Source organism: Drosophila grimshawi, unplaced genomic scaffold (assembly GCF_018153295.1).
Source record: "Drosophila grimshawi isolate 15287-2541.00 unplaced genomic scaffold, ASM1815329v1 contig_1006, whole genome shotgun sequence".
NCBI classification, from domain to species: Eukaryota; Metazoa; Arthropoda; class Insecta; order Diptera; family Drosophilidae; genus Drosophila; species Drosophila grimshawi.
Genome location: NW_025062489.1, coordinates 1,494,643 through 1,512,997, shown reverse-complemented (window position 1 = coordinate 1,512,997; position 18,355 = coordinate 1,494,643). Strand labels below are relative to the sequence as shown.

Sequence of the window (18,355 nt, the reverse complement as noted above, 5' to 3'; positions counted from 1 at the left end):
GCTGGCTACCGCAAAATAAAGAAAAAGCTCAAATTCTGCCTGCTGACCTTCAAATTCGGATGTTGTCGCCAGGCGCTGCGGCGGATAAGCTTTTATTTTCGATATCGAATGTTGCTGCTGCTGCTGCTGGTACTACTGCTGCTGGTGCTACTTCTGTTGTTGCGGCTGATGATGAATATACAAAAAAAGTATCGCATTTAGCAAAAAAGCTCAAGGTGAAAGCATCATCAGCCAATGTTGCGACGTCGACTGCGACAGCGACAGCGACTGCATTCGGATTCCGATGCCGAATCGGATGGCAATTTAACGTTTCGGTTTCGCTCGCTCAGCGTCCGGCGTCGTGCGTCGTGCCGAACGAACCTGCAGCGTGGCCGCATCGCTCAGCAGGTCTCCAGCACGGCCGCTGCGTCAATGGCCAAACAGTCGTTGGGTATACGCCGCGATGTCAAGAGCCGCGAACGCGACGAACGCAACGTTTCGCAGCAGCAGCACAAGCAGCAGCAGCAACAGCAGCAGCAGCAGCAGTACGCAGCAGCAGCAGCACGCAGCACCAGTAGTAGCAGTAGCAGTAGCAATAGCCGCACGCACCACGCAGCAGTTGCCCTCGTGGAGCCCATTTGTGAGCCGTGCTCCTCGTCGGTCGACGTTGTGTTTGCGTTAGTAGCGGCAGCAGCCAACGCCAGCGTCTATCTCCGTCGTTGTCGCTGTTATCTCCGTCGTCGTTGTGCTCGTCATCGTCGTCGTGCAACAGAGCTTGCAACGCATGGGGAAGAGGAAGAAAGCTCATTTGCATAGCGCCTAACGGTTCAAAAGCAACTATCTAAAAAAAAAAAACAAGGAAAAAATAACAAAAAAGATAAAGAAATCCTTTTTTTTGTACTTTTTTTATTGGTGCTTCAACGCAGATTCTTTGCCTCTTTGCTCTACTCCGCTTCGCGTCGTGACCGCTTCATTTTATTTGTTTTTCAAAATCTCAAACTCGTTTGTTTCTAATTGTCGTGAAAAGTATTACTGTTTTTTTTCCTCAAATCTGGAATATATTGTTTTTTTTTTTTTGTTAACTGGTGACTGCTTGTTGATGCTGCGCTGCTGTGCCGCATGAGGTAGGTGCCTCCGAATCGTCCGAATTCTCATTATCTACATAATGATTTGGCGGCCACCTTTGAATAACAATAAAAAGAAGCCAATATCTATTTATTCATATACAATTTATTTTTTTCGATTTTGATTTGGCTTTAATTAGTATTTAAAGAGCCATAAAACTGTTGTGACGTAAATCCAAAAATCTGCCTCAGCCGCGTTCAAAATGTTCAGATATTCAGATATATACTTGTATATTTGTGGATACATAAGTTTCTTGACGTGTCGCTTCGTTAAAATCATTTTCATATTCATAACATTGCAGGGAATCGGAGCTCTATAAAACCATTCTCTCGTTTGTGTATATGTTTTTGTGTGTGTGTATTTTTTTACGTTTATGATTTTCACATGTGGATTCGTTGGTGTTATTTGGGTTTTATTCGAAATGTTCTTTAATGTGTAATTTGGTTTTAATTTCGGAAAGATTCTCTGGGTGCTAGCAAGTATTTGCGCACTGTCAAAAGTCCTTGAAATTTGCTTATGTGTGCGTGTTCTTTGTAGGTGGTAAGCATCAGTTAAATTCGCCATTTTGTTGCACAGAGTGAGAAACAACTTAAGCCAAAAGTTACAATTTCCAGTGCTGGCATTTTTTATTTTTTATTATATGTTTTTGTCAATCAAAAGTTGTTTAACTTTCAGCTGACGCCACCCAAAATGTGCAACGGCAGGCAACATTCAGTGCAACAAAATGAATTGCTTTATCAAAGACGCACAAGAAATAAGAGAATAATAGCAAGTAGAAATGACAAAGTCAAATCTGAAGTCAAAGCTAAAATTCACTTAAATTACTTTACGCATTCTCGAACTTAACAAAATCAGAGAATTTCTCGTTTAATGTGCAAATTTCGTACTCATCTGCCTGTGGGGCATGGAGCTTAACTTAGGGGGAATAGAAGTGGAGTGGAGTGGAACAGTGGGTGAGTGGGTGGTTGGGTGGTTGGGTGGTTGGGTGTTTGGTTGGTTTCAGCTCTGCTTTGCCTTTGAATGTGCTGACAGCGTCAAGCATCCGTAGTGTGAATTCTACTTACTTATATCAATAAGCATGACGAGTTTAAAAGCCTTGTGCAGAACATTAAACGAAAAAGAGGATAAGTGGGACACAGAATAAGGTGAACAAGAAGCAGAGGAAAGCAAGCAAGAGGAGAAGTTGTGCAAAGGGGATCTAAGCATGCTAACTAAATGCAAAGTTCGAGTACAGAAGTCAAACTTGCGAAGACACTACTAAATTGAAAGCGAAAGCAGAATAATCAACTAGAATTCACAAGAAAAAGGGCTGAACGGGATGCCAAACGATCTGAAATTGCCATTGAATAAGAATGATAAGGCAGTTACAATAATTTATAAAGGGAAAATAGATAGAGAGAGAGAGAGGGAGACAGCTGTGTATGGGGGAGAGATAGATAGAGAGAGAGAGAGAGAGAGAGAGAGAGAGAGAGAGGGGGAGAGAGAGAGAGAGAAACTGAATTAAGTAAAGAGAGAACCAAATTTGGCATAGATCTGTAGATTTTAAATAAATGTGTCTATGCAGCCAGTAAAACGCTTACGAAACTACTACTAAGCAAAAATAAATACAATTAGAAGGATAACAGAAAGAAAGAAAATAAAAGCTTAACTCTTGAAAGAGCAGCTAGAGAATAATGAAAAGATGAGAGGCCCTTTTGCAACGAATTAGAAGCAGAGAAGAAACAACATCTAAACAAGAAATAAAAGCTTTAATTAGAAAAATAATAAAATTGACAGGCAAAAAAAACTCAATTTGATAAAAACAATAGTTATTTTTATTCATTATTTGCATATATGTCTATATATTTATATATATATTTATTAAGTAAATATAGCGCGTGCCCAATTTGCCACATTTTATGGCAAATTTATTAAAAGAGCCGATATGAATTTCCGTTTCCTTTTTGCTTTCCGTTGCCATTGCAGTATTACAACAACACCAAAAAAGAAACAGCCGCAGTCAAAGCCAATTCCCAGTTGGCCTAAACGCGTTCAATGAGCTGGAATTGTCCAAGTGGCCGCAATGAGGTGCCCACGCATTCCCGCACTCAGCCAGGAGGCGAGGCATAGGGATGAGCAGCCATCGGCAGTGATTAGCAAGCAATAGTAATGCGCCAATAAATGATAATTGAATAGTTATGCCAAAACGTGACAGCAACAACAACAGGAACAACAACAACAACAACAACAACAAGAAAAACAACAGCAAACCGAACGCGTCTCGAATCGAATACAAATACACTCAAAAATCCATTCAAACGTATCTCAAAGAAAACGCGAACGCGAACGCGAACGCGAACGGGAACGTGTCTCTATTTTGTGCCCTGTACGTGTGTGTGTGTGTGTGTGTGTGTTTGACTGATATGTGTATGTGAGTGTTTATGTGCGTGTGTGTCTGGGCACTTTGTATAGAGCGCGCCTTCGTCTATATTCAATATGAAATTAATTTTTTTTTACATATTTTATTTTGTTTGTCTAACCAACAAAAGTGACGTGCAGAAATATATTTATGATTATAATACATAATAATAATATGATAATATAAAAATGATAGTAATAATTTTGAAAATGATTCCCATTCAAATGTTGCTGATGATGATGATGATGATGATGATGAAATTGATAATCTCGCCCGCACTTCCAGCCAAATTCAAAGTGAAAACTAACTAAAGCAAAGAGAGCCAACAAGAAATTTGAGAGCAATATCCCTTATATGTATAATTATATATATACAACAACCCTTTAAGTGTGTGTATATAAGCATATATGAATATCGGAGTAAACAGAACAGCTATCTTTCGTTTTTCGTTCTACAAAACTAAGTTACAATGTATAATAGCTGGTAATACTTACGTATCCGAATTGTCAAATCTATACGATATCATAATACTACGAACCTAACTACGACACAAGAAATCAAGCACTAAGGTGAGTTATCGAAACATTCAAATATCTTTAATCCGCTTAAGACTTGAATCTTATATCGAAAAGATTCAATTCACATATATTCAATCTCATATCGCCAAATTGCGGATTGAAATTCACTTTTTGAAGTGGAAAGTAAACCTTTCCTTAAAGCTTCAGATACGGGAATCAATATAATTAGTTCATAAAGTCCCAAACGGAACCAAACCATCCTTTAGCGAAACCACTTCACACTTTTCATACCGGAACCGGAATTGAAATCAAAATATGATTTAGATTCACACTTTGCTTATATCTTCATTTTTTAATTCCTTACTTAGCCTTTAAGTTTTTATGAGAAAACTCAAATATTTTATTTACCTAATTTTCTTGTTTTACTGTAAGAGGGAACTCTGAATTTAATGGAAAATGTTGTGATTTTCAAATTGGAAATTCGGTATGGAAAAGAAAATGATAATCTTTAAAACGAAAGTGACTTAAAACTTGATGCGAAATATATTCTAAACTTGAAAAATTCAGTCAAACTTACATGCATGTATACTTTGAGTTATAAATAATACGGGAACTCGTGTCAACGCTCCGCCCCCGCCACTTTCTCCCTTTCACTCCCTTCCTATCTGTCAGCTTACGAAAAAAAACTGCTTTGATCCCAGGTCGCGTTATATGCATCTAGGCGTATGCGCAATATGTATAACATAATTAAGCATACGTCACGTGTTCCAACAAAACAACGAAACAGCAACAACAACAGCAACACACACAACAACAAAGGCACAAGGAATAACAACAACATTGAAAAAAATATTCAATTTGCTTGCATTTTATGAGCCCAAAAGCAAATCATTGACAATAATAAAGAAGCGAAAGCCCCGGAGGCAACGCGGCTTGGACCGGGGCCAACATGCGGCTGCTTGGATTTCTCTCTTTTTTCTTTTTGTGAGATAGTGGGTGGTTGTTGGGTAGCTGGATTGTTGGGCTATTGGGTTGCTGGGTTGGCATCTCCTGCACATGGTGAAAGCAACAGCCAGCCTTGGGGCAGCGTCGTAAACGTGAATGATGTTAGTGATGGGTAGACGGGGACCGCACAACACCGGACAGTGGCCATCTAAAGTGCTCATAAACATTACACACACATACACACACACACACACACAAACACATACACTTATATGAACAGTGGCTTTGCTTATGTTTTATGAAAGTCGCTTTGTGTGCAAATTCGTTGTGCCGCAAACGCCGAAAACCGTAACACAACATTTGGAAAATGTATCTCTCTCGCTCTCTCTCTCCATCTCTCCGTCTCTCCGTCTCACTGCTGCCACTGGCGAACTCTCCAAAAATTTGCCGCTGCGTCCTTTTCTATTATTATGCGTTGTTGCCTTGTGCCTTCCATTCGCCTTACATTTCGCAAACTTCCTGTATTTAATTTGCTTCAGCTGGAGTCGCACTGAATCCAAAAAAAAACAAACGAAACCAACTCGACTTTCCAACACCCCCCACACAACACACACACATACACACTCACCCAAACCCCCAACCATGCTATCCAAAAGAAACAATAATAAATGAGAGCTTGGTCATTCAGTGACCTGCCCGACAACGGAGATACCCTGGAAAAATATGTGTGTAGATGTTGAAGTAGAGTGTTGATGGGAATTTTGAGATCATATTGAAAAACCAAATTAAAATTAAAAAAGTTTCACTTTATAAAAACAACATAATAGTCTGAAATGGCAAATGAGTTGGCGATGAGAGAAGGCAGAGAGAGAGAGAGAAATAAAGAGAGTTGCTGCGCAATGTTCCAATGATCAGCTAATGTGCTAAGTTTATCCTCAAATCGAAAAGATCAATTTTATTTGCATATATCTGAAGGGTCTAGCGAAGCTGCTTTGTATAACAATTTTTATTAAAAGTTAATAAATTCAGTTCAATTATCAGTAATCGATAATATTCGAAATCTTTTACACTTTGAGAAACAGAGGTTTTAATCTTCAGAATCAAACACTTGCTCTCTCTCTCTCTCTCTCTCTCACTCTTTCACACTTTGTCTGCAATTATCAACTGGACACACCCCTTTGCCAATTTCGAGGGTATAGCAAGCCACGCTCGCTGAATTTTATGACTCGCTGAAGTCTTTGGCTGGTTGCTGCCAACTGCTTATGGTGTGTATGTGCCTGGAATTTTAGAGTAGCATCCAATGGCAGCAAAAGCCTGCAATAACACATATACATACACACACACACACACACACACATATATTCACCCACAAAGAGGCTGCAGCTGGTTGGCCCCTTAACTCCCTAACCTACATATTTTAGCCATTGCGACAAGTGTCGACTCTTTCTTTTTGGCTAATAGCAGACGCGGTTCTTATTTTTCTGCTTCTTCTTGTATTTGTCGCTGTTGTTGTTTGTTGTTGTTGTTGTTGCGGCCATGTCGATGGCAAAGGTAACGACAACAACAAGTTGTTTGAGAATCTGCAAACTGGGCCCAGTTGCTTAGATCAACAAATATATGAACTAAATCCGAGGAGTTTGTCTCAATGGTGCTTTTAGTTGTTCGCTGTATGCTGTCTGCTGTGTGCTGTGTGCTGTGTGTTGTGTGTTGTATGCCACATTGCATTTAAGCAGCTAGAGCGTTAAGCATTTGAATCACTTTTAAGTTGTTTAAGCATTTCAATTTCGAGTTCTTTGTGCTTCCATTTCCACTTCAATTTCCACATTAAGTTCAAAGTCATTTGACTGCATTCGAAAAGAGGTGAAAGTGCAATTTCTCAATGTTGTTGCTGTTAGTTGTGGGTTGTTGCAGCTGTGACAGTTGTTGTTGGCGTTTCTGCTGCTGCTGCTGCTGCTGCTGCTACTGTTTCTTCCAAAAATAAAAGCATTTTGGGAGCAGTGCGACAAATAGCGCTGCTGCGATGCTGCCGCCGTCACTACTAAATTTATGTAAGTTTTATTTTTAATTCTATGGCCGTGTTGTTGTTGTTCCTCTTTTTCCTGTTGTTGTTGTTGTTGTTGGTGCAACAGCCAGCAAAGTCGCATTGCCAGCTGCATTCATTTCACTGCCTACATTTTTACACTTTTCTATTTTTGTTTGCACTCGAGTTTTTTATGTACGAGTGCCGTTTTTCTTATTTTTCGCATTATATTCGCATGAGTTTTGTGCTAAAACAACTAATTTATTTAAAAATTGAGGAGGCACAGAGGGACTGCCTTGAATGAAAAAATGAGAGAGTGAGAACAAAGAGCGAGTAAATAAACATCAAAAGGCAATAAGAGTCTAATTTGCATACGATAATCGTTATAGTTGAGCCAAAAAATATTATATAATTAGATAGCAGTATATGCCCTTGTAAATTGGAGTTCTCTTGCTCACATCTTAATATACTTTTAGTATAAGAACTCATCGATTGTTTCCATAACATCTATGGAAAGCAACATGCATATGTACTTTCTGAGAATTTATATTCATTATGGAATCGAAGTCATCTCCTTCAATGCGTTTTATACACGCGCAACGACAAAATTTTAACACAGAACGGACAAAAAAACCTATATTTATGACTTTTTGAGCTATCCTTTCCAATTCCTTCTTCCCCATATATGCAGATGCATAATATTCTATTTCGTCCATTTTAGGCTGAGAACAGGTTGTGAACTATAAGTTACATTCTTGTTTTTTAAGCTCAGGCAACGTAACATATTTAACGGCTGTGTGTGTCTGTGTGTGCGTGAGTGTGTAAAGTCAAATGAAAATAGCGAACTTGCCAGGGGTAGACTCAACTGCACTGAACAGCGGTAAGGCGATAAGCGGCGGGCAGAAGGATATGCAGCAAGTGCGGTATAATCGAATGAGCTGGCTTTCACGCCGACTGGGTCCAACTAGCTATTCAAATCACGGTGAGAAGATAATCCAATTAAGATGTTATCTATGAAAATATTTTTTCTTTTAGCCAATCGCATATTTTAAAGCTTTTTGACGCGTCAAGTACAGCGAGCGGTAGAGGATGAACCGTTGAGGATATGGGGATGAAGAAAGCAGCGGAAATAAATATATGGTATTCTGTAAGATGTTTAAAAGAGATATTGGCACACTGTGAGAAAGACAGAGAGACCGGCGAATTGAGAAAGAGACACAAAAAAGAGGAGGGTGGACGAAATAGAAAAGAAAGCATCAGAGACCATTAAGTAGAGAGACCAGTAAGAGAGGCGGCAGTTTTCAATGGGCATCAATTTTGAAAAGAGTTATAACCTAAAGATAAAGAGAAAGAATGGCAAAAGCAAAAACAGATTTCTCAAATTTACATGCGGGAGGAATAGGCAAGCCTGAAAATATGTCTGCTTTGGATTTACATATATATATATATATAAATATTGATTGATGCAAGATACACACTGAAAAAGCTCAAATGAATTGAAGCATTGACTGGAAAATTTGGGCGTTAAATATAATTACGAAATGTGGTTGGTATTCTAATGCTAATGCATACATTTAAGTCGTTTACAAATGGCGCTCACTCAGTGGCAATATCGAATCAAAAAGGAAAACCGTAGCAGATGTACAGACATCCAAAGTTTGGTCAACGATAAATTGACGTTGCTCAGTGCTGATTATATTCAGAGGCCTCATTAGTGAGAGCAGCCAGGTGAGGGGATGCGGTGTGGTGCGGTGCGGTGCGGTGCGGTTCGATGTTGGATAGGTGACTTGGCATAATAACGAAACTAGTAAAAATATGATATTTTTGAGAGTGTAACACTTGCAGATACGCTGACAAAATATTATTCACTTTAATGAATGAACAACATATTATTCAATTAAAATGAAGCAAATGAATTCAAGGAGGAGAAACGAATCGTTTGCCTTTCCGGGTTTTAGACAAAAATAATGATACCCCTTTAGAGATTTCATGGCAACAGGGTGTGTATATAACAAGAACAAGTCAAAAATTGGCAAACGAAATTAAACAAATTGAAAATGGGCCGACAAACGATCAAGCGGCTGCTCGGCTTGTTGTTGTTATTATTATTTCAGCTATTTTATGGGCCCACGCGAAATAGATAAACACACACGCACACATGAGCAGAAACATATTGATAAATCGTCAACGATATTTATAGGAGTTTCGTCGTCGACGCGCCCAAATCCGAAGGACGCAGTCAAGTGGGCCTCAGGGCCTAAATCGGAAGCTCGACCAACGACCATTGAAACATTTTGCCGAGATACATTTTTATAGTAGGCGCGTGTCAATTGATAAACAGCAGCTAAGCACACTGCATACACACACACCCTCCACACACCCTTCATCTCACTCGAACGCCGTCTGCCCCTTGCCATAAAATGTGTCATAAAACTGTCGCAATAAATCGTTAACAAATCGCGAAAAAGCAAATATAATTGTTGACAACTTGACCGGCAAAGCGAATGTTCCGACATTGCCTAATGTTAAAAAAAAAAACAAAAACAAAAAAAAAGTCTCAAATAATTGCATTAGAAAAGCGTGCCCCACTTATTCAGCTAATCCACTTAATTATATGAAACTTTATGGTCCTTCAGCAGGATAAACATGTAAATCTTTTCGTCACAAATAAAGTTTGCTAATGTCGAGGGTTCGGAAGTTTCCTGATAAGAGCTGTGAACTTCTCAATTCGAGTTTTGGAATTTGGTCAAACGTTTAAGAATGTTGCTTGCAATGCAGAAAATAAAAACCAAATTCGCAAATACAAAATACTTCTTAATTGAAAACGTTCGATCTGCCCACTCCTGTCCGGTATGCAGATGAAAGCCCTCCCATAAGGTTAACGACATAGCCCTGCTTGCCCCAATCTCTGTGCAGGACTAGTAGGAAGTTGTTGAGCGGTGAGCTTTTGAGAGGAACATCGCGTTCAATTGCGCAAAATAAGCATGCGTGACATTCACGATCTGGCCTGAAAGCTGCTCTGGGCTGCTGGTGTCGCCTTGCACTGCTACCTGGGTGTCCATCTACCCAGATCATGCCGGCATGATTTGACATTCGACTCGTTCGGGCTGGGGATCCAAATAATTTCCACACCAGCCGCTAAAACTGGTTGCGCACCCGAATGCACTTCTGACCCTCTGACGCCTGAAGAGGTTATATCTTAGTGACCTATTCTACCGTACTGTGGACAGCAGATGTCCAAAACTCAATTTTATTTATAAAATAGACAATTGTTTTTAATAATAGGTACTATAGAAAACCTTTCTCATATCACGCGCTTGGTAAAATTCAGAAGACACTAAATGCTTCCAGCGAAATACATATTTTAAAAATAATATATATGAACACGACCACGAAAGCAAAAAGGAAAGATGAAAATAATCGAATATAAGAGAGAGAGAGAGAGAGAGAGAGAGTGAGGGAGAGAGATAAAAAGGGCGGCGTAACTCAACATTTACAAAAGCACTATAGAAAATCAGCTAAGAATCAGCTGAAACAACAGAAAGAGCGATATATATCTATACAGACAGACAGAGACTGGGTGAGAGAGAGAGAGAGAGAGGGAAAGACTGAGTCTGCAGCCAGTAAATCATTTACGTATTAAGTGTTAAAGAAAATCAAAGAATCTAATGCTGTCATCAAAAAGATTATAAACATATGCAAAAATTTGGTTGTACTATATACATGAGTAATTTCGCCAATTCAGAGAGAGAGAGACAAAGAGAAAGAGACAGAGAGAGCGAGAGATTGAGAGAGAGATAGTGAGAGAGAGAGAGATATAGAGAGAGAGAGTGCGGATGTGGGTTTCTGCAATATACGTCACGACTTCTTGTTGCTAATAATTGATCAACAACTTGCTAATCACAATGTCAACGAGTTAAGTAAGCATTATTATTGGAATGAGCAATATATCAAGAAAGAGACTCCTAATGACACTTGAAATATTAACTGCAAAGTGTGTACTTTTTATTTTAATAGGAATTTAGTTGGAAACATTGCGTTGATAAAAAGTCGCGGAACGGTGCGTGGATTTAGATTTGATTTTGATTTTGAGCGCATTTTATTTGTCTCAGCATTATACGATTTATTTATTTATAGACCTTTGCCAAGGTGTGGTGCGCGGCGTTGACTGCGATAGCGACTGCGACAGAAGCAGCGGCAGAGGCGTCAAGTTGATGTAGCTTTTTAGCTAAAAAAACACGCGACAAAAACTTGAGTGCAAATTGGCAAAAAAAAAATGTGTACAACGTTTTAATTGACGGGAGCTTAAGGGTCACACACACACATGCACACACACATGCACACGAACAAATACACACCCACACGCACAATCAATAATTCAATTGAAATTGGCACAAACATAAAAACAGAACGAACCAAATTGAAGGCGAAAATGTTGCGGAAGCATTTTGAAAGCGCGTCGATTATTCAAACAGAAACAAAAGCAAAAACAACAACGAACTTGCTGCTAATCAAAAGCTGCATGAATGTTGTAAGCACCCAGCAGCAACAATAGCAACAACAACAAAACTAACATCAACAGCAATCACTAATCAAAAGTGAGCATTGTGAATGGCCCGGTCTGCGGGGTGGGTGGGCTGTTCATGGGTGTAGCTAAGTTAAAGGTACTAACACACACACACACACACGCATACATACACACACTAGCACACATATACAAGCACATGTATGCTCGCAAGCAGCGATTGTAATATACCCTATAAACACATTAAATATGGCTAAGTACGTTATGATAATATGGTAATCAATTATCCAGACTTTCAATCACGAAACTTGCAATTTAATATTTTGCATTGTTTTTTTATTCAATCAGGTTTAAAGCTCTCTCAATTACTTGAAATATATAAACATTTCCACAATGCCTAGCTACAGCATATTTCACAGTCGAGCATTTGCAATGCTCACGTTTTTGTGCGCTATTGTTGCTGGCAGAATTCATTTTAAATTGAGAAAAATCGGAGCTACTGGCACGAAATCACGAAAAGTTTTAATTATTTTCTAACAGGCAAACACACGCAAACAAAGCAAGCGGGGAGAAGTGAAGGGGATGAGTGAGAAAGAGAGGCAGTGTGTGTGTGTGGGAGTAAGAGACAATGCCGAGCATATATGTATATACATATATACATATGTGCATATGTATGTATGCATCAATGTATGTACATATATATGTATGTATGTGTGCGATGGTTGTTGTTAGGGTTTGCTGAACTTTTCTAGGCATGCCATTTCACATACATACTTGCACACATATATACATACATACAAATATACATACCTACATATTTCCATACATACAGACAGATGTACATACATCCGCTAGGAAGCGAGCCTCTAGTAAGAGTACCAACGCTTATACCACCTATATCTATGTGTTTGTTTCGGATATTAAATACGTTCAATCGTTTATTGTGTGCTATGTAGGTGGTGTGTGTGCCCGTGTGTGTGTGTGTGTGTGAGTATGGTGTGCACATTGCGGCGGCAATTTGTGGTCATTTCCTTTTCATCAGCTTGTGAAATTTTTCTATTTTATTGCTGGTTCCTGCAACTTGAGCAGCGTACGTGCAGATGCTCAAATTACGCACACACACACACACGCACACATGTGCTGTCTCCTGAGGAATGTTTAGATTACAACATTCGCACACACTCACAGACACACACAATCGCACGCACACACTCATAAGACAGGAGGGCATAAATATTTTTTGTAGCTCGCTTTCAAGCAGTTGCTTTTAGACCAAATATTTTTCAGTGAGCTGCCGCAGCTGCTGCTGCTTCGTTCGTCTGCTTTGACTCCATTCGCTTGGGTCTGAGGTCAGGCCACGCCCTATTGCCCCACATTGGGCTATTTGGCGTGGGAGGGGTGGTGGATGTGTATTGCTGGTCATGTTGTGGGTGTGTTGTGTGTGCTGGGTGCCGTGTTCTTCTGCACCCGGATACCTGAATGCCTAAGTCACAGCTACTGAAATTAGGTATACGCCATCGTGTCGACATAAAGGGCGATTCCCTCATATGGCAATCTACTACTTGAAAGTAGCTTAAGTTCTCAAAAATGTTAACGTTCTCGAAATTTTGAGCAGGCCTCACTTGTTGAAACTTTGGCTTAAATTGAATTTCTGCTTGTATTATGACGACATAATTGAAAGACAAGCATTATTTATTAGTGCAAAATTCATCTACGCCACTTTACAGATGAATATATAAGCGTAGTTAACAGAGAAACTGAAGCATGGCTTATTCATTCTCGAAACCCGTTTATCTTTTTCGAGCTCCAAGTCAATTTCAGAAATTTTCTGATTCTGACAGATGTTCTGACAAATGACTATGCTATTTTCCATATTTTTACAATAAAGTATACTAGCTTATATGTGATGAGAGAAGCTTAAGCTATGCCGTATTTCATATTGATAACTGCTTTTGACTTTTCTGGATGTGTTTCAAATGTGTATTCGAAATATATTTGAGCATACAAAATTTAATTGATATTATCTCTCTTAAAAACATTTAACCTGGAACGATATAAAAATGGTAAGGTCTTAACTTCTTTCAATTGTTGCAAAGCGATGGAAATTTGAAATTTTATGTGTGCGCTGCAAAGTTCAGAATCGCAGAGCAAATATTTCAAATTAAATGCATAAATTGCGGAATGCAATTAATAAACACACACACAAATGTCATGGCTGTGTGGCCGTATGTGGGTGTGTTGTTGTCTGTGGCTGTGTGTGGAAGTGCGGTTGGATGTGCATCACCGAAATGAGTGACAAACTTTGTGCAGCTGCTTGAGCTGCGTTCTCTATGCCCCATTTGCATAAATATTGCCAGCAGCCCTGTCCTTTAAGTCCTCAAACACACACACACACACACACACATACACACCCGCAATAAACATAGAAACCCCGCATAGTTGCGTGCGGTCGCTAGGTGGCGCTGTAATCAACTGTGTCAAAATGCCAGCGTAGAAAGTCAAAAGTCGTCCACGTCGTCGTCAAGAGGCAACTGCGACAACAACAATAACAACAACAACAACAACAACAACAACAGCAACGTCAACGACGTTGAAGGCAAGTCAAATTATTACACACACACACACACACTCACACCAATACAACGGCCTACACACGACATAAATTTCAAGGCAGGTGGCAAGCAGCATCCTAGGCACAAAAATTGAGGTTAAAAATGAGGCAAACGCTAGGGAAACAACCCAAAGTAAAAGCCAAGAGAAAACCAAACTAAAATAAAATAGGCGGAAAACTTAAAGGGCAAGGTGTGTGTGACTAAAATATACCCTGTATCCCTTGATGGAATATATATGAATCGACAAAATCGTTATATAAATGCTGTTAGAAAGATAAATATTTGGATAAATAGAATGAAATACAATAGGTAAATGGCTCGTGAGAAGGTTAGCTATATACAGATGGACGGATGATGTTAAATAGTCAGATAAATTAATGAATAAGCAGGCAGACAGATGTAATCCAATAAAAATGGGAGAGATTAACAAAAATAAAAATAAAGCCCAAAATAACTAACACCATATACCCCTCATTACACCAATTTACAGGGCATACCACAACGAAGTGAAGGGAAACAAAATGAAAAGGAAAAGCTGACAGCTTGACGAACGTTGACAGGTGCCGGGCAATGCGAGCCGAGCACACATGTCCCATGTGCGGATGTCTGTGCGTGTGTGTATGTGAATTAGTATGTGTGTATGTGTGTAGCAGACAGGTGTAAAAGCAGCGGCAGCCGTCGAAAGTGTTCGCCTTGTTTTGCTTGTTGTAATTGACACTTAAACTCAAAATTTGACGCGAATTCCTGAAGCACAGCGCAAAGCGCAGCAGCAACAACAATGGCGGCTGCCTCTCAAAAGCGTGGAAAGGCATAGTTTGGATAAGGGGTGAGGGGTTGGGGGCTGGATGCAGACGATTGCCGGCCAGCGGCAATAGCAGCAACAACAATGCAATTCAAGTGATGCTTTCGAAGCGGAAGCTCTCAAGCTGCAGCCGAGACAAAACACACACACCGACAAACACACACACACACACACACCGACACACACACAGAGCCGTAATGAATTGTTATTTAAGCAAACTTGGATGTGCATTGAGCTGGGGTTGGGTTGGTTGTAGGGTATAGGGAGTGGCAGACGGGTTTTAGCTTGGCCTCAAATTCAGTTGCTATTAACTCAAAAAAATAAGTATGCGCTGCATACTTTTGTGCGCAGCCTGCGAACGAATTTAATGCCAGCTGCAAGCAGATGTTACAAAAGCCGCGCATTAAATTCACCTGCCTCCCCAAACCACTTCGTGCGACAGTCGCAGCAGCTTCCTACACACACACACACACACACACCAACACACTTAGAGTAGCAGCAGCTAAATTTATTGTTTGCGCCGGGCAACATTTTTAGTGCTTTGATTAAAGTAAAAATTTGCACACACATGTATGTGTATGTGTATGTAAATATATACTCTCACACATAGCATAGCTAGAGCAGATGCATAGTTATGTTTGTCATTTAACACATGTAATGCCGCGCCAATGGCTTTTGTTGTTGGCCGCCTGCTGTGAAAATGCGCGAATATTTAATGGCAACAACAACAACAACAGCATGCCACACGCCACAAGATGCTCAAGCGTTATGCATAGTCTTGGACTGCCAGCAACAACAACAACTCTCAGTGAAAATTGTGTTTGTGTGTTTTCTTGGGTGTGTGTTTGTGTGAGTGTTTGTGCAAAAGAGTGGCTTTAAAATGGATGGACCGTTACTTTTATGGCACTATGCTAATGCCCCAAAGAATGTTCCTTATGGCTTACTTACATAGATACCTATACATATGCTGATGTGCACACACACACACACACACACACACACATGCACACACACAAGTCTTAAATGCAAGTGGTTAGCTTTAACTTTGCCTAAGCAACAAAACAGGTTGACAAATCTCTGACAATCTGGCAACTCTGGCGTCACAAGTTCTGAACCACATATGAGATGGCAGCAAAAAACAGTTTTGAAGTTTTTTCATCATAATTAAGTGCAGCATTCATTGGCTGAAAGACCAACACTTAAAATTCTCAATTGGTTTGAGCGCTCGATTAAAAATATTGGATGTGTATTATTTAATATGTACGGCTGTTGGCGGCCCATTTAAGGGGTTTCCTTTTCAGTGTCAGACAATTCTGACAATTTCATTGAGCTGTTGAATATTTAAGCAAACACGATTCGATTACATTTCACATTTAACAGCACTGAACAGTGATTGCTGAACAAAAACAAATTGGTCGATGACAATTGAATATACATACCTCTCACATACTCTCGACCACATTCCCATAGACCTCAAGTGCTGCGTAATTAATTAAACCGTTTCCTAACTCGCAAAAATGTGTGTATGTGTTTTTGTGTGTACATATTAAGGGATAATCAACATTATAAGTGAAACCTGAAAGCGATTCTGATAAATTTGGGTAATATGAGGCCTTACAGCAGAAGCCCTTAGTAACCAGTATAGCTTTTACGATTTGCTATTATCATAAGGCATATAAACTTTGATGATAAGACGGATTACTCACAGACCAATCTTTAATTGATTATTTGGTTTCCAAATCTATTTAAATGTCAATTTGAACAGTTTAACAACTATCATTGAGATTTGCCAATATTTAACTGAGTCTTTGCAGACTGTATATATGAATTCAAAGCGTTGCTTAACACTAAACAACAATCTGTCAAGATATAAATGTGTGAATCGTCAAATATGCAGATGGGGCGCATTTCTGTTGCTTGTGCGACACAACTCTATTAACTGTCGTCACACACACACACACATACACACACCAACGAACGCACACCCACACATATATGCATGTTAACTGCTCTGACTGGCAAATTAACATATTTGAAGCGAGTTATCCCTTAATGCGGCGTCCCATCTTTCAGTTCCTTTTTCTGCCAGCCACACGCGGCGTATACGCAACTTAATGCCCTGTGTGTGTGTGAAGGTCACCAGCGACTGTGTCAACTGTGTGGCACCCAGCTGTCTGAGAGTCGCCTACCAATGGCCCTTTCTCCGTTCCTCCCAAGCCCCTCCCCCTCCACCATTTCCTCTCTTTGCCCTCCACGCAGTCACACAATGCCCGCGGCGCCAGTTTGTCTGCCGTTTTGGGCTGTCGTTTGTTTTGTTAATGAGCAAGTGCCCCACCCCTTGCCCTCCTCTGGCTCACATCTATAAAAATAAATAATTAAAACCAAGTGTTTGTTCCTCTGGTTGAGTTAAGCAAAGTCCACTGCAAATTACCATAGAGTTTATTCTTAAATTATTATTGAAATGAAACGGAATGAAAACGAAGCCCGACAAGATTGTGCATGTTTGCACGTTCCGCTTTTCGCTGACACATTTGGCAATTAATTTTGCAAAATTTATTCAACTGCGGTTTAGCTTTCTCTGCGGCCTCCAATGGTTGGTGCTGCTGTTGTTTTTCTCTTTTTTTTGTGTTTTTTGTTTGGTTAAAGAGCACGTCTGAAACCGCAGAACATAGTTTGTCTGGTTGCCGAATGTGGGGGAGGGGCAGCACAGGAATTGGGGCTAGGAGCGGTTAATTTGTGGTATTTGAATTTTTGGTTGCCAAGTGCAAGTTACGTTTCCGTTTCCGTTTTGACACCTGCGGCTCGGCCCGGCTCGGCTCGGTTAGGTTTACCTTCTATACACATGACCCTTAACCCGTCACCCCCATTAAAACCGCAAGCTTTCGCATTGGCAACTAAATGTGGCAACCTTTTTGGTGAATTGGGGCAATGCGTTTGTGTATTGTGGGAATATTGGATGAGTCTTTGGGACACCATAAAATGTGGAACTGTAGAGCTATCGATAAAGGAAATTCGTTTCACGAGTCAATTAAATAATATATAAATTGAATTATGATGGAAATATATACTCATGCATAGTAAATTCTACAAAAATTATAGACATATACATAGCATCGTGTCTGTGGGAGAATAGATGAGAAAGATCTATGGGATAGAGAGTACTTAACATATGCAAATGTGTGATTTCTAGGTTTTGTAGTCTCACTATAGAATACAAGTTATTCATTGTTAACTTAAAGTGGCTATTTATCGGGTCCTAAAGAAGATTCCAACATTATTACAGTTGCACAAAATGACACAGTTGTCAGGGAAAGTGTAAAGCTTATGTGCCGTGATTTTGGCTTCCACAGCTCGTGTATTTATAATGAGTTTTCACTTCAGGGGTGTGTGCGACAGTGTGAGTGCGAGTGTAATTGGTATATATGTTTCAA

General features: G+C 39.8%; 1 long non-coding RNA gene across 1 annotated transcript in view; it reads left to right on the top strand.

Annotated features, from left to right (window-relative positions):
* Positions 1-854: 854 nt before the first annotated feature.
* LOC122322865 overlaps positions 855-18,355 on the top strand; it is a 29,183-nt gene continuing 11,682 nt past the window's right edge. The window contains exons 1-3 of the long non-coding RNA XR_006246915.1: positions 855-1,103; positions 3,070-3,249; positions 3,788-4,071. This is a non-coding gene — a long non-coding RNA (uncharacterized LOC122322865). The remainder of the gene's footprint in view (positions 1,104-3,069; positions 3,250-3,787; positions 4,072-18,355) is intronic.